At 46.9% G+C, this 22798-nt stretch overlaps 1 protein-coding gene across 5 annotated transcripts in view; it reads left to right on the forward strand.

Moving 5' to 3' along the window:
* The first annotated feature begins 8579 nt into the window (after positions 1 to 8579).
* The window catches only part of ABHD6 (abhydrolase domain containing 6, acylglycerol lipase), a 52959-nt gene continuing 38740 nt past the window's right edge, over positions 8580 to 22798 (forward strand). For 2 of the 5 annotated variants that reach the window (XM_045990322.1, XM_045990323.1), the window contains exons 1-2: positions 8580 to 8716; positions 20413 to 20476. The gene's annotated coding sequence lies outside the window, so the exon portion shown is untranslated. Of the gene's footprint in view, positions 8717 to 20412; positions 20477 to 20620; positions 20762 to 21146; positions 21267 to 22798 lie in introns of those variants that run through there. The other 3 variants (XM_045990324.1, XM_045990325.1, XM_045990326.1) reach the window with 3 other exon arrangements.

Genomic DNA, 22798 nt, shown 5'->3' on the forward strand with positions numbered 1-22798 from the left:
GCCGTGTACACTTGGTACCTGGATGAGTCAGGCCTGCTGGGGAACAGCAAATCCTGTGTTCCCAAGCATTACACCGCACCGCCCCAGAGCCACATGTGTAAATGTGGTGCAGGTAAAGCCTTGCAACTGTATTTGAGATGAATTCTCGGAGATTGGAAGTAGTAGCCGGTGGAAGTTATGTTTCCATGGAGACCCACTCATATCCAGCCAGGCTGCGTTCACAGGTGGCCGTAACGGTGGAGAGCTGCCATCACGCAGATGGGTATTTCTTTTTTTTTTTTTTAATATTTTATTTATTTGACAGAAATCACAACTAGGCAGAGAGGCAAGCAGAGAGAGAGGAGGAAGCAGGCTCCCCGTGGAGCAGAGAGCCCAATGTGGGGCTCGATCCCAGGACCCTGGGATCATGACCTGAGCCGAAGGCAGAGGCTTTAACCCACTGAGCCACCCAGGCGCCCCCAGATGTGCATTTCTTAAGAAAAAGACCCTCTGTAGCAATTTCCTGAGCTTCCACCAATGCCCATTCTATCATTCAAGACGCCAGTGGAGTCTCCATGGCAGCCTGCAAAATGTGAGTCTTGCCCAAGCTAGGAGGTATCCGTTGAGGACAGTGGTTCAGAGCGCAGATCCAGGAGACTCGTCTATCTCTGTTCGCTCACCCGTTGGCTACATGAGCTCAGGGAGATTAGCTAACCTCAAGCCCAGTTTCCTCATCTATTAAATTGTGGAAGTCCTAACCTCCATACCCCACAGTGGCTGTGAAGATGAAAACAACTGGTATAATGCATGAAAAGCACAATACCCGGTACCAACTAGGCAGTGAAGAAATGTATGCTACATACTGATTCACATCTGCTCACCCCATGTCTCTTTTTTTTTTTTTTTTTTAAGATTTTGTTTATTTGACACAGAGAGAGATCACAAGTAGACAGAGAGGCAGGTAGGGAGTGGCGGGGAGGTGGGGAGCAGGCTCCCCGCTGAGCAGAGAGCCCGATGTAGGGCTCGATCCCAGGGCCCTGAAATCATGACCTGAGCCGAAGGCAGAGGCTTAACCCACTGGGCCACCAGGTGCCCCTCACCCCATGTCTTTAAATGAAAACAATCCACGTGAAAACTGACACAAAGGAGCAGGAGTCCACTCCCCACAACTGCTTTCTCCCCCTAGCTTCGTCTGCCCTGTTCCTCTCTACTCCCTCCTGTTGCCCATCCCACTTCTGGCCCTTCAGTCTGCTCCCAGCCACTTGTGTGCCACTCGGGAGAGAGGACCAGACGTGGGATCCTGCTCCTGGCCCCACTGGGTACCCAGTACCTCCAGTCCCTAGAACCCCCAACTGGGACATCGGGACCACTGCCTGAAGGGGGACCAGGATCTAGTACATCCACACAGATGTATGATCTGGCTCCCCCATGTGACCTCAGCAGCTCAGAGATGAGACAAGATAAGAACAAACGAAGAAGCATTATCTTTTTGACAAATCAGGGAGCATCATGATTTAGACGGCATAACATGACGTATATCTTTTAAGTTTCGTTAAAAATGTTCGTGTTGAAGTGGCTACCCAGTGGGAGGCTTAAAGGCCCCAGGAAAGACACTAGGGACAGCAAAGAGGGAGAGATCTCAGTACAGTGTCATGAGGCATATGGATGTTGAAATGAAGTCTGTGAGGACCTTGGAGAAAGTGTGTGCTTTCTTAGCAAGAAGAACTATGCAGTACATTCACACACACGCACACACATACAGACATGTGCTGGTAGGCTTCCCCCATGGATTCCTGGTTCACCCTGGGGTCTTCGGAATCTCCGTTCCCTGTCTGACCTTTGCCTCTTCAAAGGCAATTTTTAGGCCCCTCTAAGAACGGGGCGAGCCCAGTAAGTGCTGGGCCTATCAACAGCGATGATGCTGATAGCCTACAGCTGATATGACACACACTTCCTTGGTGCCAGGTGAGGGGCTAATCTGTAAACTCCTTATTCAGCTTGATCTTGTCTTCAGCCCCACGAGGCTGGTCCCATCATCAGTTGCTCATCCTCACCTCCTACTTAGAAATGAAGAAACTCAGGTTTACACAGGCAGATAGCTAGTAAGTGGCAGAGCTGGACCCACCATCACCACCTGAAAGGTGTTCCCGTGACTCATACCCTTGGAGCTTGTGTTTGCTCATCTGTGCTGCTAGCTGTGTTTTTTGCTAGCCCACCCATGAGCCCCAGTGTGGTACCTGCATCCCCAGTGTCCTTGAAGTGCAAGATCTCCCCTAATCTCAATCAGTGTGGTTTGGGTGAGGTAGGAAAGGATTTCTTACAAAAAGAACTAAACACAGAGGATAGGGGAGGCTGGGTGGCTCAGTGGGTTAAAGCCTCTGCCTTCGCCTCAGGTCATGATCCCAGGGTCCTGAGCCCCACATCGGGCTCTTTGCTTGGCAGGAAGCCTACTTCCCCCTCTCTCTCTGCCTGCCTCTCCACCTGCTTGTGATCTCTGTCTGTCAAATAAACAAATAAAATCTTAAAAAAAAAACAAACCCTAAACACAGAGGATATTTGACTAAATTAAAGTTAACGTTGGTCCAGAAGTACTAAAGAAAGTGAAAAGATAAGCCACAAACGGGAAGAAGATCTTAGCTGCACATATAACTATAAACCATTAGAATATAGACAATTAGATGGGAAAATGACACAAACAGGCATTTCACAGACACGGACGGAAACACGATGGCAAATGACTATATGAATAATTGCTCAAGCCCAATTATGCTAGACGTAAAGATTAAGGTCACAATGAGATACCCTTCTATACCTACTAGATTAGAAGCTGATGGAGGCACCTGGGTGGCTCAGTCACTTCAGCTCAGATTGTGATCCTGGGCCCTGGGTTTGAATCCCACATCCAGCTCCTTGCTCTGTGGGGAGACTGCTTCTCCCTCTGCCTCTCTCTCTGTGTGTCTTTCATGAATAAATAAATAGAAACCTTAAAAAAACAAACAAACAAACAAACCCAGCAGTCTGATGGAACCAAGTGTTGGCAAGATCCTGGAGATATTCTCCTATGTTGTCCTTCTAAAAGTTTAGTTTTACCTCTTATTATTAAAGTCTTTGGGGTGCCTGGGTGGCTCAGTCTTTGGGCATCTGTCTTTGGCTCTGGTTGTGATCCCCCAGGGTCCTGGGATGGGGCCCTGCATCGGGCCGCTGCTCAGTGGGTTGTCTGCTCTCCCTCTCCCACTCCCCCTGCTTGTATTCCCTCTCTTTCTGTCTCTCTCTGTCAAATAAATAAATAAAATCTTTAAAAATAAATAAAATCTGTAACCTATCTTAAATTAACTTGGGGGTGGGTGGGTTGTTAAATTCCATGTTTTTCTATATGAATAATCAGTTGTCCTAGCACTTTTTACTGAAGAGTCCCTCCTTTCCCCCGTGATCCAAAATGTCACTTCCCTCATAAACCATGTTTCCCTATGTGCATTGGCCTGTTCCTGTGATTTTTATTCTGCTTCATCAGTGTTTTTATCTGTCCCTACGTGAATACACACTGTCCTGATAACTATACTTTCATAACAAATCTTGATATCTACTTTTCTTTCTTCACTAGGACTGTTTTTACTTTTCTTTGACCTTTGCTCTTTCCTATAAAATCTTATTTTTTTTTTAAGATTTATTCATTTATTCTAGCGAGAAAGAGAGCAAGCGGTGGGGAGGGGTGGAGGGAAAGAAGCAGTCCTGCAGTAGGCTCCCCCACTCAGCCTATGTCAAGCCCACTCGACATGGGCTCCATCCCAGGACGCTGAGGTCATTGTTAGGTCCGTTATTAAATGAAACGAGACTGAGACAAAGTGAAAGTTATTTAAAGCTTTATTTTATGATAAGTATTAGAAGTTAGACTGATCGGTCAGGGAAACGAGACTGAGACAAGGTGGAAAGTTATGCAAAGCTCTACTCTATGCTAAGCATTAGAAGTCAGACTGACCAGTCAGGGCTGCCTCTGAAGAGAGCGACCCCTCCCCAGTCTCACAGACTACCTTTTATGGAGCAAAAGCCTGGCCACACATAGGTGGCCAATGAGATTGTAACACACAGAGAAAGTTGCATAGTCATGTTAGGTCACACGCAGGTGGCGAATTGAATTACAATATACCCTATAGTAGCTGTTTCAACTAACCTATTACTCTGATCAGAATTGGCGCTCAAGTTTGGCACCCAAAAGGCGGAGTTCACATTCTTTGGTGGTTAGGGAGACAGTATGTGTACTTTTACTGATTGGATATCTCCACCTGGCCTGACTTGTCCTTGTATTCTGGGGCTCTGTTATCAGGAACTGGCTGACCTGGCCTTGTATTCTCGCTCTGTTATTAGGAACTAGCCGACCATATTTTACTGGTTTCCCAGACTTGCTTCTAAGTAAGTTTCTCTGGGGGGGGTGGGGGGGGGTGGGCAGGGTCAGTTTAGGTTTTCCTGCACAAACAACAAAATGGCTTTTAACCAAGATGGAGTCGCTCTGGCTAAATAGGTCCTTACAGTCATAACCTGAGCCAAAATCAAAAGTCAGCCACTCAACCCACTGAACCACTCAGGTGTCCCTTCCATATAAATCTTAGAATCAGCTCATCATCTTCCTTGACAAGCCCTGTTGGGATTTCAATTGGAACTGGTTTTGATTCTTTTTTTTTTTTTAATATTTTATTTGAGAGAGAGAGATGCGCGCACAACCAGGGAGAGTGGCAGAGGGAGAGGGAGAAGCAAACTCCTCATTGAGTGGGGAGTCCCATGTGGGGCTCAATCCCAGGACCCTGGGATCATGACCAGAGCTGAAGGCAGTGACTTAACCCACTGAGCCACCCAGGCTCCCCCTCACCACCGTTTTTTATTCTGAAGACAGCATTTCTAACTTTTCATTATTGAGTATACTTGCCATAGGTTTTTGGTAGCTGCCTTTTAACTGTTTAAGGACGTTCTCTTCCTACTTGCTTATGAGTTATTACAGTGAGGGACTATTGAATTTTAAAATTTTGCAACCGCGGAGATGACCTTATAGTTCCCCCTTAATATGCTGATGTGGTTAATTACAAGAGTATATTTCCTAATGTTAAACTGTCCAAACTGTCCTGGCATTCCTGGGGTAAAACTGTCTTGGGAATGATGCGTCATCTTTTTTATATATTGCTGGATTCAACGTACTAATATTTTATTTAATTCAAGATTTTTACTTTCATGTTTCTGAGCTAAGCTTTAGGAGTAATAGTGATCTGATCTTGCTTGGTATGGAATTTAGACTGGCCTCATAGACTGAGTTAGGTTCTGCTCTTTCTTTTTCTATTTTCCGGAAGGGCTTATGAGAGAATAGTATGATCTATTCCTTGAAGGTTTATACTTGCTTCTAGAGCCATCAGGCTTAATGTTTTCCTGTGACTAAAAATTTTAACAATTTCTCTAATAATTATAAAATTTACTTTTTCTATAGTTGACAACTGATATAATTTGCTGGCAAATCAAACTTGATATTATGTAGTGATCCTCTCCATCCTTAATGATTTTTGTTAGTCTGTTATCTAATATTAATACAGCTACACCAGCTCCCTTTTGGATACTATTTTTGAGGTATATCATTTTCTGCACTTTTACTCTTAATCTTTCCAGGTTCCTATGTTTTAGGAATACCTCTTGAGAAAGTGCCTCTTAGATTCTTTTAACAGCCCATTTGACAACTTCAGACTTTTAACTGATGAGTTTAGTTAAATTACTATGATTATTAATATATCTGGACTTAGTTTTTTTACTCTCTTTTTTATGGGGAGGAGTCTCACTTTTTCTACATGACTTTGGGTTGATTAGCATTTGGGTTTTTTATTGATTTTTGTCCTTTCCCCCCTTCTACTGGTTTGAAAGGTATACGTGTTATTCATATTGTTTTAATGAATACTACTGACATTGTGCCATGCATAATTAACAAAGCCAAAGTTAATATCTTAAGTCCCTTCCCACCACAAATGCGAAGTCATTGGAACCCTTTAATTTTGACCATCTCATTCCTAATGTATTGTTGTCTCCTGTTTTCGTTCTGACCTTGTTTAAACCTGTGAATTATGATTATTGATGTCATTGTTGTTTTGTACTGACAGTTTTACTTAGATTCACTCTATTTGCCCATTTCTTCACTCATTATTCCTCCTTTCACTTTTTTTAAGATTTTTATTTATTTATTTGAAAGCGATAGAGAGACAGCAAGAGTGGGAACACAAGCAGGGGGAGTGGGAGAGGAAGAAGCAGACTCCCCGCCAAGCAGGGAGCCAGATGCGGAACTCAGTCTCAGGATGGGATCATGACCTGAGCCTAAGGCAGACAATTAAGGACTGAGCCACCCAGGCGCCCTCACTGCAGTTCTTAATTGGGTTGTTTTTCTTATTCCTGAGGTATACCTTAGAAGTTCAGTTAGTCACCCTCATTCCTGAAAGGCTGGGGATCCAATTCTCAGGTCTTTGGAGATATTCTTCAACATCTTTTAGCTTCCTATGTTGCCATTCAGAAATTTGCTGGCAATCTAATTCCTTCCTTTGGGAATAAACTGTCTTTAAAAAAAAAAAAAAACTCTACTTGCTTTTAAGATCTTTTCTTTGTTTTTAGTATTCTGCAGTTTCACTACAATATTTCTTGGTGTGGATTTCTTATCATTTTTCCTGCTTAGGATATATTATGTTTCCTAAATCTGTAGAATTACATCTTTTTTCTGCTCTTGAAATTCTCACCCATTACTACCTCAAGTGTGGCCTCTCCCTTCTTCTCTCCTTTGATGCTGCTTAAATGGATTTTAGATCTTCTCAGTCTGTTCTGCATGTTTGTAAGATCTTTCATATTTTTCATTTCATATCACTGTGCTGCATTCTGATTAATTTCTTCAGATAGTTCTTCTAAATCACCCTATTTGGTTAATTATGATCTATGAGAATCCTGAACAACTTGCTCTTTGATGAGTACATTGTCCCTGAAGCTCTGAGAACAATTCAATGGAAAAAAACAAAAAACAAAAAACAAAAAAGAAAAAAACAATTCAATGAAGCAACTCCTGTAACCTGAATGATGAGGTAGCCAACAACTTAGAGAGAGATGCTCCAGTCCAAGCCAGGGAGATTGTCCTTGACTCTGGACGGATTCCAACAATCTTGACTTAGACTGGTTTTACAAGGTGGCCTCAAAGATATTCCTTTGCCACATCTCTGAGGCTTCTTGTCCATGACCCATTCTTAAAATTCAGGACCTGCCCAACTCAGCCAGGTTCTGCCAGTCTGAAGAGTTTGGCAGGCAGGAGTCTGCCTTTGGGGTGGATTTAAATATGAAGAGAGTCCTGTTGGGCACTGGTCCCACTTAGGTCTAGACTAAGAGGCAGAAAAGGAAGCCATGGATTTGGGGTAGCAGAAGACATCAAGCCCCAACACCTCACCCCGCATACAGTGCTCAGTACATAGTAAGTGCTCAGTAAATATTTACTAAATCAATGAATAAACACTTAGATGGAAGAAGCTCATAGAGCAGTGTGGGCCCAAAGGGGACTTAAGGAAGGTTTCCTGGAAGAAATGACATTTAAGTTGAGGTATGGAAAAGAGGAAGGAGTCAGGGCCAAGCAGAAAAGGAAGAGTTCCTGGTAGAGAGAACAGCCCATGCAGAGGCCAAAGTGGTAGAATTCAGCCTGGGTGCCCTGAATAGTAGATGATGCTGGAGTGGGAAACAGGCCAGCTGCAAAAATCCAGACTCTGTGGCAGATAAACTAGTCAGGCAACACCGTTTGAATTTAATGGGTGATAATTTTTATGTTCCGCTGATTTTATTTTTTTCTTTAAAAAAAATTTTTTTTTTGCCTAATGAGATTTAACTGTCCTTAAAAAGAAGTAATGACCATAGTGGGGATTTAATTAGTGGTTTCATGACTGCCATTTTGCCCCCGAAGCTTTGGAGCCAGGTGCCGGGTCTGAATTCCCAATTCTGTCCTTTACAGGCTGAATCCACCGGCAAGCTCCTCACCGTTCTTCTGAGAAAGGAAGCCAATCACAATGCCCACCTTACAGGATTAAAAGAGACAACATGTGTAAGATAGCGTTGCTAAGCATGCTTGTGAACCTGGGTCTGTCCCTCTGAGCCCTCTGAGAACAGAGATCCACTCACTTTGACGGCGCGTGCCCGGCAGCACCAGGCACACAGCAGGTGCTCAGTAAACAATGAACCAATGCCTGGACGAACTCTGGCATCTCCCGCTGGAACTGTGGCTCCTCTGGTCCCTACCCTTTCCCCGGCCCCCAGAGCTCTTTAGGGGCGGGGCGGGGCGGGGCGGCCGGCTCCGCGCTCCGCACCCGGCGCCGCGCGCGAACGCAGTAGGCGCCGGCGCTCTGGCGGGAGCTGTTGGATGCTCCGAGGCAGGTTGCGGAGGTCGGGGTGCGCGAGACCCTCACTGGCCCCTCCGGGTTGAACGCTCCGAGCGGCGGAGCCGAGCAGCTGAGGGTTCTTGTGAGGGGTGGGCTGTAGACCGGACCGGGCAGCCGCGGAGCCGCGGGAGGGGCCCGCGCGGGCGGAGCCTGCTTTTCTGTCGGCTGACGCAGGCCGCCGCGCCGCGCCTTTAAGGCGTCCAGCAGAGCCCGGCGCCGGGAACTGAGCGGCGCGGGCACGAGTGCTGCTGCGGGACGCAAGTGGGGCTGGGGGCCGAGGACCGGCGTCCGGATCCGGCGGCCCGACCCAGGCGCCTGAGGTCAGAGAGAGTGTGCGCCCGCGGGGCGGGCTGGGGCAGGGGATGCACTCCTGAAGGGTGGAGGGGGGGAGGTGTTCGAGGTCTCTCCCTTCGGGCCCGCCGACCCACCCTGCACTTCCCGAGTCAGGGCTGCCTAGCCTCCCTGCAAGCGGAACACGGGGCGAAATGGGTCGGGGACCTGCACCTCTCTTTCTGCTCGGTTCCCTCGCTCCGGCATCAGCCCTAGCGCGCTCCCCTGCAGTGCCTGGACGGATTTGACATTCCCGAATCCCAGATGCCCTCACTCCCAGGGCTGCCTACCGCCTAAGCCCCGGGACAAGGTGAGGATGGGTCGGGGACCAGCACCCTCTTTCTACTCCGCCTCCCACCGCTGGCTCTGGCACCAGCCCCTGTGCGCCCCTCCTGGTGCCTGGATGGTTTGGAGGCTCCTGCACCCTCGTTCTACCACTTCCTGAGGAAAGGCTGCAGTTCGACCTTCCAGCTAATGGTATCTACCCCGTCCCGCCCCAGATATCAGCGCCCCTCGGGGACCTCTCCCAGCCAGTACCTACTCCCAGCCGCCTTTAGCTCACCTTTCCTCAGTCTGCCCCAGTTCTCTCGACCTCATGCCCTCTCCTCCCGCCAACCCTTGAGTTAGGATGCTGGTCCAACCACCCCGACAGCCCAGGGCTGCCCCACAACCCCCAGCATCCCCCGCCTACACCTTCGCTGCCTTCCTGGCAGCCTTGGAAACGGATTGTGTAACGCTGGCTGCAGGGCAGAGCACATGCAAGCTTTGCACCCCTGTACCCGCATTTGAGTGAGGAGGCCAAGTTGAGAGAGTGAATGAAATAGGGAAGAAGGAAGAGGTTGCAGGGGGTGGGGGGTCTAGAGGTTGTGCAATCTGGGATATGTACCTGGAGCCCTTCTTATGCCTCAGAGTCTGGTTGATTAAGAGGAGGTCTCAGCTTGGACTGTGGGTCAGCATTTCCTCTCCTCTCCCTCATGGCTAGTCTCCCTGGTTGGAAGTTAAGAGTTTATAATATTGTAAGTAATAGCTGACATAGAATAAGCAAGTACTGGCTACCGGACCGTAGGTCCGGCACCTTTAGATTACCCGCTTTTCTTTTCCCAACAGCTCCATGCATGAGGGAGGTACAGTGTCTCCCGTCTCTCAGAGGAAGAATGTGTCCCCTTCCCAGGACACAGAGGGAATCTGACCTCAAAGCCCCCATTCTGAACCATTAGACTTAATTTTTACCCAATTGTAACTAATAAATTTTTATCAACATTTTTATAACATAGAAAGTTAGAAATATGAGAAATTGATAACCTGTGTTCTTAGCACCAATTTTTCTAAAAGTGGGTTCTCAGACCAGCAGGGGGTCCTGGGTGTCCTCCTTGGGTAGACTGATGCCCAGAGAGAAGGGTTATGCTAGAGGCCCCACAGCTAAGAAGTACCAGGGCTGGGATGCTAAACATGTCCTGGGATGGACAGTCCTTACTTCCTGTGCTCCCAGTTCTGCCCCAGCCCATCAGCCTAGGCCCCTGGAGATTCTCTTCCCTCCCCTGTTTGCATCCTGATCTCCCCCTTCCCGCTCTGCTTGCTTTGCTATAACCCAGGCAGGTGAGCTGCTGCCTTTGCTTAGGCTGTCCCCTCCTTTAGGAATGCCCTCCTTGGAATCTCTGATGTCTCGGTTGTACCTACCCCTTAGCTCCAGCTCAGCAGTCCCCTCCAGGAACGCACCTCTGATTCCTCCTGTTATAACTGGGATCCTTACCTTTCACCCCCATGATGGCATTTGAAAAGTTCTAGCTGCATGTGTCTGCCTATTCTTTCTTGTGCACCTGTGCTGGCAGGATCGGAGGCACTCCCCAGTACCCCTCCAACCATCTGCCCGTGAAGCCCCAGGCAAAGAGAGAGAGAGAGAGAAAGAGGTCCATGGAGGTATGGTGTGGTTTCTGAAGTAAGGATAGGCTCAGAATTTCTGGACACCACAACATTGACTACATTGAGCTACAGCCTGATCATGGGAGAATGGCTCAGCACGTCACCCAACATTATAACTACATAATTTGTTTTTGTTCATAACCCAGAGGATTCCCACCAGAAAATCAGAGACTTGGGTCCAAATCCCCCTGCTACCACTGCTAGCTGTGTGGCCATGGGCCTATTACCTCACGTCTCTGAGCCTTAACTTCTGGTAATGGCACCCGCTTCAGAAGGCAGTGGGAAGATTTAGATAAGAGAAAGCACACAGCCCAGCATGTCCAGAGCACTCAGTAAGCACCAGCTATTATGAAGAGTGAGTGCTGGCCCCCACTTTGAATTACTAGAGACATTAAATCATTACTCAGTGACTCACAATGACTCTGCTTAGAGGTGGGCCAGGAGTCCCACCAAAGGAGAGGAAAGCATTTTTTTTAAAGATTTTAAGTAATTTCTACACCCCATGTGGGGTTTGAACCCACAACCCCACAATCAAGAGTTGCACACTCCACCAACTGAGCCAGCTAGGTGCCCTGAGGTAAGCATTTTTTTTGGGGGGGGGGGGGGTTCCTATACATTTATTTATTTATTTTTTCAGCCTAACAGTATTCATTGTTTTTGCACAACACCCAGTGCTCCATGCAATACATGTCCTCCCTATTACCCACCACCTGGTTCCCCCAGCCTCCCACCCCCGCCCCTTCAAAACCCTCAGGTTGTTTTTCAGAGTCCATAGTCTCTTATGGTTCGCCTCCCCTTCCAATTTCCCTCAACTTCCTTCTCCTCTCCATCTCTCAATGTTGAGGTAAGCATTTTGTGTGTGTACTCAGAAAGGCCCGTGACACTTTCTTCGACTCTAAACCATCCATTGCCTTGGCAAAAAGAATCGTCTTTCTGGTTTTTAGCTTTAAAAATCTATGAGCTTTGAGTTCTGTGAGGCTTCACACACCTAGAATGAGTGTGTGAATGCAGTCGCAATTGTAAGTAACTGAAAACTTACTGATACTAGGGAAAAAAAAAGCTTGTTCTTAGAGGTGACCTTGGTTTGCACTGTGTGTTGGTTCAGGCTTATCTTGGGGGTGAGAGGCTTGAATCAAAGATTTACTATGGATTTGGAGGGAAGGAAAGCCAGGGTGAGTGTTTTTCCCTAGTCTGCTAGTAAGTGGCTCAGAGTAGAAATCACCTTCCCTGTGTCATATTCTTTAGCAACTCCTGGTTATTTTGGTGATTGGATCACTTTTTACGGTGATGAGTGTTCAAAAGTAAAGGACCAGGAATATCTCCTTCAAAACTAAGTGTTTGGAGTATGCGGGGAGGCCAGCTCTGCAGGTTGAAAAAAAAAATTTTTTTTTAATGTCTCCTAATGTGACTATTAAGGTAAGTTAGGATCTCATTTGATAATTTTAAGACTGTTTAGGTATTCTAAGGCATACATTTTTGTAAATTTTCATAGTTCCATGGCATTTAGCAGGCTATGGGACTTTATTTCTGTGACCCTACAGGGACACAACTATTTTTCATGCTATTAATATGGTGGCCATCAAATTCAAATTCAGTGAAATTTAAAATTCTCTTCTTAATTCACACGGGCTGTATTTCAGATGGTCGATAGCCATGAGTGGCCAGTGGCTACTATATTAGGGAGAGCAGATAGAGAACATTTTCATCTTCCCAGAAAGCTTATGGGAAGGCACCATTTAGATCAACAAGGCCATGGACAAACTGCATGATTGCAGGGTTAAGTTCCATTCTTTCTAGCAAGTCATCTGCAGGCCAAGAAATGGAGTGTGCTGAGGATGTCTCCTTGTCAAGGATAAGGATGTTACTTAAATCCCCTTAACCTCATTCTGGTTTTCTTGTTCACTGGCTTTTAACACTGCCAGATTCAGAGGATGGAGGAGATGGAAACAAATGCAATGTCTTCCAGCAATGTTTCTCCATCTTGGCTGAATGTTAGAACCGCCTAGGGAATTAAAAAAAAAAAAAAAAAATACACCTGTCCAGCCTCTGGCCCGGGCGCATTGAATCTGAATCTGTGGGGCAGGTATCCTGGAATCTATATTTTTAAAACGCTCCCTGGGAGATTCTGTGCAGCCAGGGTTGGGAACACCTGCCTTCAAGACTGTGAACTTAGGGGAAAAAAAATCCCTGAGGACTGGAAGATGTCATTTTAAGGCAGGTATGGTGAGTGGCTAAGAATGTCCCTCATTGATTTACTGTGGCAGTAAATGCAGCATTGGAGTTGAATGGTCGTTCTCACTTCTCCAGAAGGACTCTCAACTGAGGGCAGCTTTGCATTTGTCAATGTCTAGAGACACTTCTACTTGTCACAACTTAGGGGTAGCTTCGAATGGCTAGAGGCCCGCATGTGCTGCTAAACATCCTATTTGCATAGGATAGCCCCCCACAACAAAGAGCTAGCCGGCACAGAATGTCCATCGTACCACAGTTGAGAAACCCCAATCTAGATGCATTTTTTTTTAAAGATTTTATTTATTTATTTGACCAGAGATCACAAGTAGGCAGAGAGGCAGGCAGAGAGAGAGGGGAAGCAGGCTCCCTGCTGAGCAGAGAGCCCGATTTGGGGCTCGATCCCAGGACCCTGGACTCACGACCTGAGCGGAAGGCAGAGCTTTAACCCACTGAGCCACCCAGATGCCCCCTAGATGCAATTTTTGCAAACCCAAGTTGTCTCTGACCTTGGATATAGTTATTGTCAAAGAAGATCAAGATATTCTCCTAAACTGGGACTTCGGAAACCTTTTTTTTTTTTTTTTTAAGATTTTATTTATTTATTTGACAGAGATCATAAGTAGGGAGAGAGGCAGGCAGAGAGAGAGAGAGGAGGAAGCAGGCTCCCTGCCAAGCAGAGAGCCTGATGTGGGGCTCGATCCCAGGACCCTGGGATCATGACCTGAGTGAAAGGCAGAGGCTTTAACCCACTGAGCCACCCAGGCGCCCCGGAAACCCTTTTTGATCCATCTTCCAGGCTTTCCAAACCCAGAAGCCATGGAGGGGGTCGCTGCCTGTATTCGGATGTGTTTGGGGCTGCACCAGGGATACTGCTGATTCAGGGGGACAGGACAGCCTGTGAAAGGTGTGGGCAGAGGATCTCACACTGTAGCAGGTTGCGATCCTATCCTATTCTTTTGTTAAGTAATTATCCATAGTAACAACAGCCTTTGCCTTAGGCTTTTTTCCAGAGACCTTGGCTCTGCGACTGTTGGCATGGGGTGTTTGCCTTGTGATATACTCAGGACAAGATTTAAGCCTTGTATGTGGTGAAATTTGGGACCGGAGCTAGGGGCCAGACTCTGGGAGTATAAAGTTAGTGACGCAGACGTGCCTGTAGATTCAAGTGTCTGAGAACCCCCCAGCACGGTGGCACTGTTGGGGGGGGGCGGGGTGGAGGTGTGTCAGGGCTCCCTCCCTGGGTCTTGGAGGACTGTTGAGATCTTCCCAGCTGTCCAGAATGAGTACTTGTTATCTGCCAGTCACTGCTTTGAGCAGTCTCCATGCACCCTCTCATACTGTCCTTTTACCGCGGCCCTAAGAGGTGAAGTGACTTTGCCAAGGTCACATAGCAGGTCAGTAGCAGAGTAGAGGTTTGAACCCAGGTTATAAAACTACAAAACTGAATCCTCAGAAGAGTACTTACAGACGGGCTTTGCTTCATGGCCAAGACTTGTGGAATGAGCTGGAATTCACCAGGCAGGAGGAGAATAGACATGCCAGGGAGAAAAACACCATGTGTGCCAAAGGCTTGGAGTTGTGAAAGAGTATGACTGAGCAGAGATGGTGGCTCATTCAAGGAAAGAGGTGAGAGGGGGGTGATAGAAGAGGATAATGCTTGAGAGACGGGCAGGTATTAAATCCTATCCTACGTAGCCTTGTAAATCATGCTGAGGGCCACTGTGAGCCACTGGTGGATTGGAGGCAGAGAAGAGCTGTGTGATGTTGGACAGCTTGCTTAACTTCTCTGGGTTGCAACCACCCACCTGGAGAAGGCCTCTGGAACTCAGCGCTCTGATGAAGAATGTTCACTTTGTTAGTGACCGTCATGAACAAAGTGAAGGAATGGTCTGTGATGGCGCTAGTGGGCAGCCCTGTTGATTCATGAGCTCCTAGTTTCTCATTTGGTATTGACCAAGTGCCCTCCAAGGGCAAGGCACGGTGTGTCCGGAAGTGCTGTGGCAGATGCAGAGATGTAGTGAGACTCATCTTGGAGACTTGCAGCCTAGTGGAGGGTACAGCTGGTGTTCTCACGGGTCCCGTGCTTAAAGGCACAGATCACCAGGGCCACGAGAGAGAAGCATCCCTATAAAATACCTGAGGCATGGAGGTTACTAATGACTGGGGTTGGGGTGGTGGTGGTTGAGGGAAGGTACATTGAGGGAGATAACTCCTAGCTCTAATAGAAAGACTTGTAAAGGAGAAGATAGGGGTAGGTCAAGGGTATCTTCCCAGGAGAGAGAATGGGGGAAATGGAGAGAAATAAAAAACCAGTTCACAGTCCCCAGACTATCAGCATCTCTGGTATCTGATTCCCCATAGTTTCCAGGTCACAGAGGGGAAGCAGAAGTCATCATCAGAGGAAGATGTTCAATAATGAGCTTGCCACCTACATACAGAGGTCCCACGCCATCATCCCTCCCTCTCTTTTCAACTCTGGTGTCTAGCCTGGCTCCAGGAGCACTCGTGTCTTGGTCATCTGTCTCTCCCAGCTCCTAGGATGTTTTGCAAATCAGTACAGGACAAGGAGTGGAAAGTGAAATTGGAACTCTGTGGGAGAGGCAGGATTTCATGAAATCAAAGCAAGTGATGTTGGAGAACTTCTTGAATGACATGTCAAGGCAGTCATAGATGAGGGTCTGGCAATGTGAGACCTGATGAAGAGAAGGGGGAAAACTGAATTCAAAAATCAAAGAATTAAGCCCTTGAGAGATCAATAAGATATGTTTGCAAAAACATCCTCTTTGTGAAAGCACTGTGATCACCAAATGTTAACCGGAGGATTTACCATGCTCTAAGACAATCCACGTGAGACTTATTCTTTAAGAATTAGCACAGGATTTCAGTTATGACTGATATTGTTTGATATTTACTCTTGCTTTTAAAATACATTTGGTTGGGGGCGCCTGGGTGGCTCAGTGGGTTAAAGCCTCTGCCTTTGGCTCAGGTCATGATCCCAGAGTCCTGGGATCGAGCCCCGCATCAGGCTCTCTGCTCAACGGAGAGCCTGCTTCCTTCTCTCTCTGCCTGCCTCTCTGCTTACTTGTGGTCTCTGTCTGTCAAATAAATAAAATCTTTAAAAAAAAAAAAAAATTTGGTTGGAGTGCCTGGGTGGCTCAGTTGTTAAGCCTCTGCCTTTGGCTCAGGTCGTGATCTCAGGGTCCTGGGATAGAGTCCTGCGTGGAGCCCTGCAATGAGCCCCACATCTGACTCCCTGCGCAGCAGGAAGCCTGCTTCTCCCTCCTCCACTCCCCCTGCTTGTGTTCTCTCTCTTGCTGTCTCTCTGTCAAATAAAATCTTTAAAAGGGGCGCCTGGGTGGCTCAGTGGGTTGAGCCTCTGCCTTCGGCTCAGGTCATGGTCTCAGGGTCCTGGGATCGAGCCCCACATCGGGCTCTCCACTCAGCGGGGAGCCTGCTTCCTCCTCTCTCTCTGCCTGCTGTTCTGCCTCCTTGTGATCTCTCTCTCTCTCTGTCAAATAAATAAAAATTTGAAAAAAAAAAATCTTTAAAAAAAATACATTTGATTTTTTTGTTTTGTTTTGTTTTTTATTTGGATTAAGTTCTAAACTTAATCATAGTCTAAGCTTTGTTTTTTGTTTTCTTTTTTTTTTTTAAGATTTTACTTATTTATTTTGACAGAGAGAGAGATCACAAGCAGGCAGAGAGGCAGGCAGAGAGAGAGGGGTAAGCAGGCCCCCTGCTGAGCAGAGATTCCCGGCTCAGGGCATGATCCCAGGACCCTGAGATCATGACCTGAGCCAGAGGCAGAGGCTTTAACCCACTGAGCCACCCAGGTGCCCCTGTTTGTTTTCTTCTTGACTGTGAACTTCCCCATGTGGCTTCACTGCTGGTCCCTTTGGGGGATGATAATTCTCTGGGGGCACAGAGATCTCCTATGGGAGGAGATAATGCTAGAAAGAAGGTGGGGACCAGCTCACAAAGGGCCCTGAATTCTGAGCCTCTGCTGGAAGCCAGAAATCTTGTCCTGATAAAAAAAAAAAACAAAAAACCTCCAGGCTCTTAATAACAGGACTCCCTTCTGTCTAACCCAGACTTTGTTCCTGCAGGTAGAAAATGCTACGGACCAACTTCACCTCCTTTAGAAATGACAAAACCTTCTTTAATCTCCTTGCTTTTCCTTTTATTGCGAAGTACAGATGAGCAATGGGAGACTGTGTTTTGGGTGCTGAGGTTCTATTTTAGGCCCTGTGCCACTGCATACCCATAGAGAGGGCTATTTTAATTCCTTTCAGTCATGTGGAAAATAATCACTTAAGTGATGCTCTTTCTAGCACTTTACCTCTGAGAGGTGACCTCGGCCGATGACCGTGCATGTAATCTGCAAGAGCCAAGCATTGGAATCAAAGCTGGTCCTGGGCTCCCTTAGACTGAAGATGCTGGGGTCTTCGGAGGTGAAAGGTCAAGTGACTTTGGGGCTTCTTTGATCCTGCAGGAGATTTGGCTCCTATTTCTGGAGGGTTTTCTTGTTTTCAACATGATTTCAAGCAGGCAGTTAGGTCAGACTCTCATCAGTCTAGATCTTGACCACCCCCACCCCAGGCTGATATTTTGAAGGTATTCGGCTAGGTCAGGTCACATGTTGGGTATGTTATTGCCCTGTTTCTTGGCCAGTACAATTTTTTAGAAGATCTGCTGCCAGATATTTAAGCCACTTACCTTCCAGCTGAGCCCCTGATTCCGCTGCCTGCCTTTCCCCCCTCTCTGCCTGTGTCCTTTCTCCAGAGAATCCGGTAGCATGATTATCTGGTTCTCTCATTCTCTGCCCACAGGACCAGCCTGCTTAGGCTGAGTTTCCTTGCCCACAGAGCTGCCCCAGGGAGAAGGAAAGGAGAGGGGCTGTGGGCTTGGTTGGTTCTTAAGTAAGAACCCCCAGAGGGAACCAGTTGCTGGCACTTTGACACCGAGTGGGACCAAGGGCTCCTCTTATTAGTACCTCTCCCAGAGCCGCCAAGGAACTATGCATTTCCAGTTCATGCAAGGGTTTGGTTGCAGGATGGAAATCCTTGTGTTCTTAGAGTGCTGGACTTTGACCTTTGAGGACTGACGTTCATGTCAAACTGACTTAACCTTTGGATAGTCAGGACAGGAGCCCTTCCTGGTCTTTGTTATCTTAGTAGGCAGCCTGGCTTTTTAGCTTGTGTAGAGGGAGAGAGATTTGCAGGCTAACAGCCTTCATATTTGTACTTCTTCCCTTACCATATGAAACAATTAAGGTTTGGGCCATTTTAACTAACGCAGAGTACAGGACTGGCCGGGAGAACTCTGTGATGATGAAAATGATCTCTATGTCCACTGTCCAGTCTGGTAGCCACATAGGGCTCTTGAGCACATGAAATGTGGCTAATACAGGGAGGAACTGAATTTTTCATTTTATTTAATTTTGATTAATTTAAAGTCACAGGTGGATAGTGGCTGCTATATAGGACAATGCAGGGTAGACCATTCTATTTGAGGGCTTTATATTATACTTTGTAATAAAGTAGAGAAAACCTTATACACATACATAGTAGCAACTCAAAAGATACAAAAGGGTATCAGTGACAAGTCTTCCTCATCTGTCTTTAGTCTCCCAGTTTCCCTACCCAGTGGCAGCCAGTTTCTTATGTATCCATCCAGAAATATTTCATACATATATAAACATTACATTTCTTTCTCTTTCTACCTCCCTGTCCTCTTTCATTCCTCTCTCCTTTAATGCAAGAGGTGTTATTCTGTCCACTCTCTACGTTCCTGGGGCTTTGTTTGTTTGTTTTAGAGGCAGGGAGCAGTAGAGGGAGAGAGAGAATCTTAAGCAGCCTCCACACCCGCACAAAGCCCGCAGTGGAGCCCAGTCTCATGACCTTGAGATCATGACCTGAGTCTAAATCAAGAGTTGGACTCTCAACTGACTAAGCCACCCAGGTGCCCTTGTTCTTTGTTTTTTTTGAGTTAATAATAAACCTTGGAGGTCATTATTTTAATGGCTCACATTTAATTTTACTTGTATTTAATGGCTATGCCTAATACACCTTTACAAAGTTATACCATCATTTGCTTAACAGGCACCCCCCCCCCCTTAGAAGTGGGCATATGCATTAATTCCAGTCTTTGGCCATGACAGTATCTGCTGGAACAGCTAACTTGCACAAGTGGGGTTTCACACATTAGGTATAAAACACAGACTCTTAGAAGTGAAATGATCAGGTCGAGGGAATGGTTTACATTGCCTCGGATTTTTACCGGATCGCCATGCATAGAGCGTGTTGATGAGAATAGAAGTTGGTCCTTCGGAAGAGTGCCTGTTCCCTTCAGCCTCGGTGATAGTCTGTTAGTGAACTTTTTGTTCGTTGCCAGTATGATAAATCAAGCCATTACCTTGTAGGTTTAGCATTTCTCTTATTATAAATGAGATCGAGGGTCTTTTTGTATGTTCAGGAGTTTTTTCCTTTCTGGTAAATTGGCTGCTCAGATCATTTGTCCCTTTTTCTGTTGGATTTTGTTGTTGTTTTAATTGATACATAGGAGGAACCTTCTTTACATTCAGGAAATTAGTCTGTTTCCTCTGATTTATATTGACAAATCTTGATCTTGTTCAGGGTCTCTCTTTCCCTGTGGCATTTGAAAGCATTTCATGCGGTGAACATATTAATCTTGTTATGGCCTCTGTGTCTTATATCTGACTTAGACATTCCCCGTGGAGGTATTTTCAAACAGGTCTCGTGTTTTCTTCTAGAACCTCCATGGTTCCATGGTTCCTCACTGACTCCCCTGAAATAGTTCAGGGGTTTTGTGGATTTACTTTCCCTTGCCCGGCTCCTCATTCTCTTGCTGTGGTGCCTTTGCCATTGGCTTTCTGTCCAGCCTTGGTTTTGAGCTGTGGGGCGCCCTTTCACTGACCACTCTGGGAGAAACCTGATCCTCATTTGTCCACTGGTTGCTACCTTCTTCTCTCCTTCCTTTCTCCTTTTAAAAAATTTTTTCTTAAAATTTTAAGTAATCTCTACACCCAACATGGGGCTCAAACTCACAACCTCGAGATCAAGAGTTGCATGCTCTACCCACTGAGCCATCCAGGCACCCCTTCTCATTCCTTTCTGAGTACAACTTTGAGGTAAACCCTAATCCGGAGTGGAGAAGGCGAGAGTCAATCTTTATTTACATCCCCCCACCTGGTTACCTTTCTCCCACTGCCTCCCAGATATGTCACCAGGTCAGTCCTCTGTTCTGCGGATCCCCTTGACTTTCTCCTTGACTTCCTGTGTGCCTTCCTCGCCCTGGATCATTATCTGACACACCCTGCCCTTTGTGCCTGTTGCTTCATTGGGTGGGTGACTTGAACCAGAGGTGGGCTATAAAGCTGTGGGATATTTGTACTCTGCCGGTGGGGAGGAGGAGAGTACTCCGCCTTGCTCTCGGCATTCTGTGGCTGTTAGCACTTCATTCATGTGCTCTAATATGATTTAATGCTTTGTCATTTTCTTTCCTGTGATTCCAGAATCTCATTTTCGCTTCTGCCAGAGCCAGTAGCAGTTGGGAAAGAAGGCTGTGTTCTTTGAAGAGTGAGTATGGATTTTTAACACTGTCGATTACCCAAAAAAAAAAAAGGCAGCCCTTAATGAGCTCTGGGTCCCCTCTGAAAGCTTCCTCAAAACCTCTCCCAAGCCAGCTTGTGGTGGGCAGTTTCTCTGGTTCAGTAGGTCTGGTGGAGAGGGGTTTGGGCCCCTGAAGGGCAGAGACGTGCCCACTACAGACAGTTCTCAAAGACTGTGCCAGGAGCAGGGCTCTGAGCTTCATGGGAGTCTGGAAGATCTGAGCCTCTACGAGGGAATCGGGGTGCTTTCCTGGTGAGTGTGTTGCTTGAATTAGCTCTGAAGGTGGAGAGGAGTTCATCTAGCAGCAAGGACATGGGGGTGTTCCCCATGAAGGGAACAGCCAGAGGAAAGACAGAGCAGGAGGCTGTGCAGGGCTGGCATGGGGACGGGAGCTGGCCATTTGGGGTGCGTGCAGAGATGTGGGAGTTAGTCCAGGAAGTTGGGTTGGGATCGTATGGAATGCTTTGAGTTCACATTCAACCAGGGCAGCCTAGTGCGTGGTGGGAGGTGTGATGGTTCCCCTGGCAACTAGTGGTAGGGCTGAGACAGAAGAGGAGCAAGAAGAAATGAGGATCTGGACCCAGGGCAGCGGCTGACTCACACCTGCTGGAGTTTGTCTTCTTCTTCGGCATTGCTAGGTTTTGTTGGACAACATCAGCCTCAGGAATTGGTGGCGGGAGGCTTTCAGAGGTATAAACCCCCCCAAAGCTATGTTCCTCTTCCTGTGTGGCTCTACCATGCTCTTCAAATGTGACAGGTATGACTGAAGAACTGAACTCTGAATTTTATTTAGTTAAATTTAAATAGGTGTTGAACGCCATCGTCTGTCTAGACTCCCACAAGTTGGCTCCAGTGCTGGCGCTGCTCCCGCTCTGCGTGAAGGAGTGGGAAGAGTGAGAGATGTATCTGTCTGGGAGGCTAGATCGAATGGGGAGACTCAGAAATGAATGAGAAGGGGGAGAGATGTGTCTGGGACATGGTGAGACTGTTGGGTCATGCAGGTGCTCAGGCAGGCTTTTAGAAAAGTCCGGAAGGGGGCTTCTGGCCAGGCATGTTGAGTTTTGAATTTCCTGAAGGAGGGAATGGAGGAGGACGTAGGGATGGAGAGCTCTCCAAGGAAGACTGTGAGGAGAGCATTTGGGGAATATCAGACGACAGGATGAGGAGAGCATGATGGGAAGATCAGGAGAGGAGAACATCATGGGAATATCAAGGGGGAGAGAGAGGAGAGCGTCTCAGGCCCGGTGTGCTCGTTTCAACAGCAGCGCAGTCAGGGGCACCTGCTGGCTCAGTCAGTAGAGCGTGTTAACTCTTGATCTCGGGGTCATAGTTCAAGCTCCACGTTGGGCATGGAGCCTACTTTAAAAAAATTAATTAATGGTTAATCAATAGTAGGGTTGTGAGAACTGCAAAGCACAGAAGATGAATGGACTCAGTCAGACTGGGGGGGGGACAATAAGACAAGGTGGGCATAGAGTTGGGCACCTCGTGACAGGAATCCTAGGGACCATGCCATGCTTTCATTGATGAGTGGGCAAGCTTAACTGCTTATTTGGAAATTTTGGTGTGATTTTCCTCCATGATGGAGATGATATATATGACAAGAAGTTAGAACTGCCGATTTCAGGGGCACCTGGGTGGCTCAGTGGGTTAAAGCCTGCCTTTGGCTCAGGTCATGATCTCAGGGTCCTGTGGTCGAGCCCTGCATTGGGCTCTCAGCTCAGCAGGGAGCCCTCTCCCCCCACACCCCCGCCTGCCTCTCTGCCTACTTGTGATCTCTGTCTGTCAAATAAATAAATAAAATTAAAAAAAAAAACAAAACCTTGCCCATTTCTTGGGGCGCCTGGCTGACTCAGTCAGAAGAGCTTGTGACTCTTGATCATGGGGTCATGAGTTCAAGCCCCACATTGGGTGTAGAGATTACTTTAGAAAAAAAAAAAAAAAGAGCTTTCCATTTCTTGAATTACTGTTTCATCAAGTCCTGGGGCCTCCACATAAGAGACTCTTAACCATCTTTGTATTTTTTCTAGCTGTTGATCATTAGTAATAGTTTTAAGGGATTGGTTTACCTTGACAGGAACCTAGTTTCAAAAAGCAGTTTGGGTGGTTGCAACAATATTTCAGGGCTTGGATATTACACTCAGATTTTAGGAACCTAGCGTTTTCCTTGTGGAAAACATTGTAGGAAGAATTTTTGGCCTCCAGTGGTTACTCCATGGATGGAGGTTGTGGCTCTCACCTCGTTGGCTGTGGTGGTGGTGGCCCTGGTTATTAGAGTTGCTATCATTG

The sequence above is a fragment of the Meles meles genome, chromosome 20 (genome assembly GCF_922984935.1).
Source record: "Meles meles chromosome 20, mMelMel3.1 paternal haplotype, whole genome shotgun sequence".
In the NCBI taxonomy this organism is placed as follows: Eukaryota; Metazoa; Chordata; class Mammalia; order Carnivora; family Mustelidae; genus Meles; species Meles meles.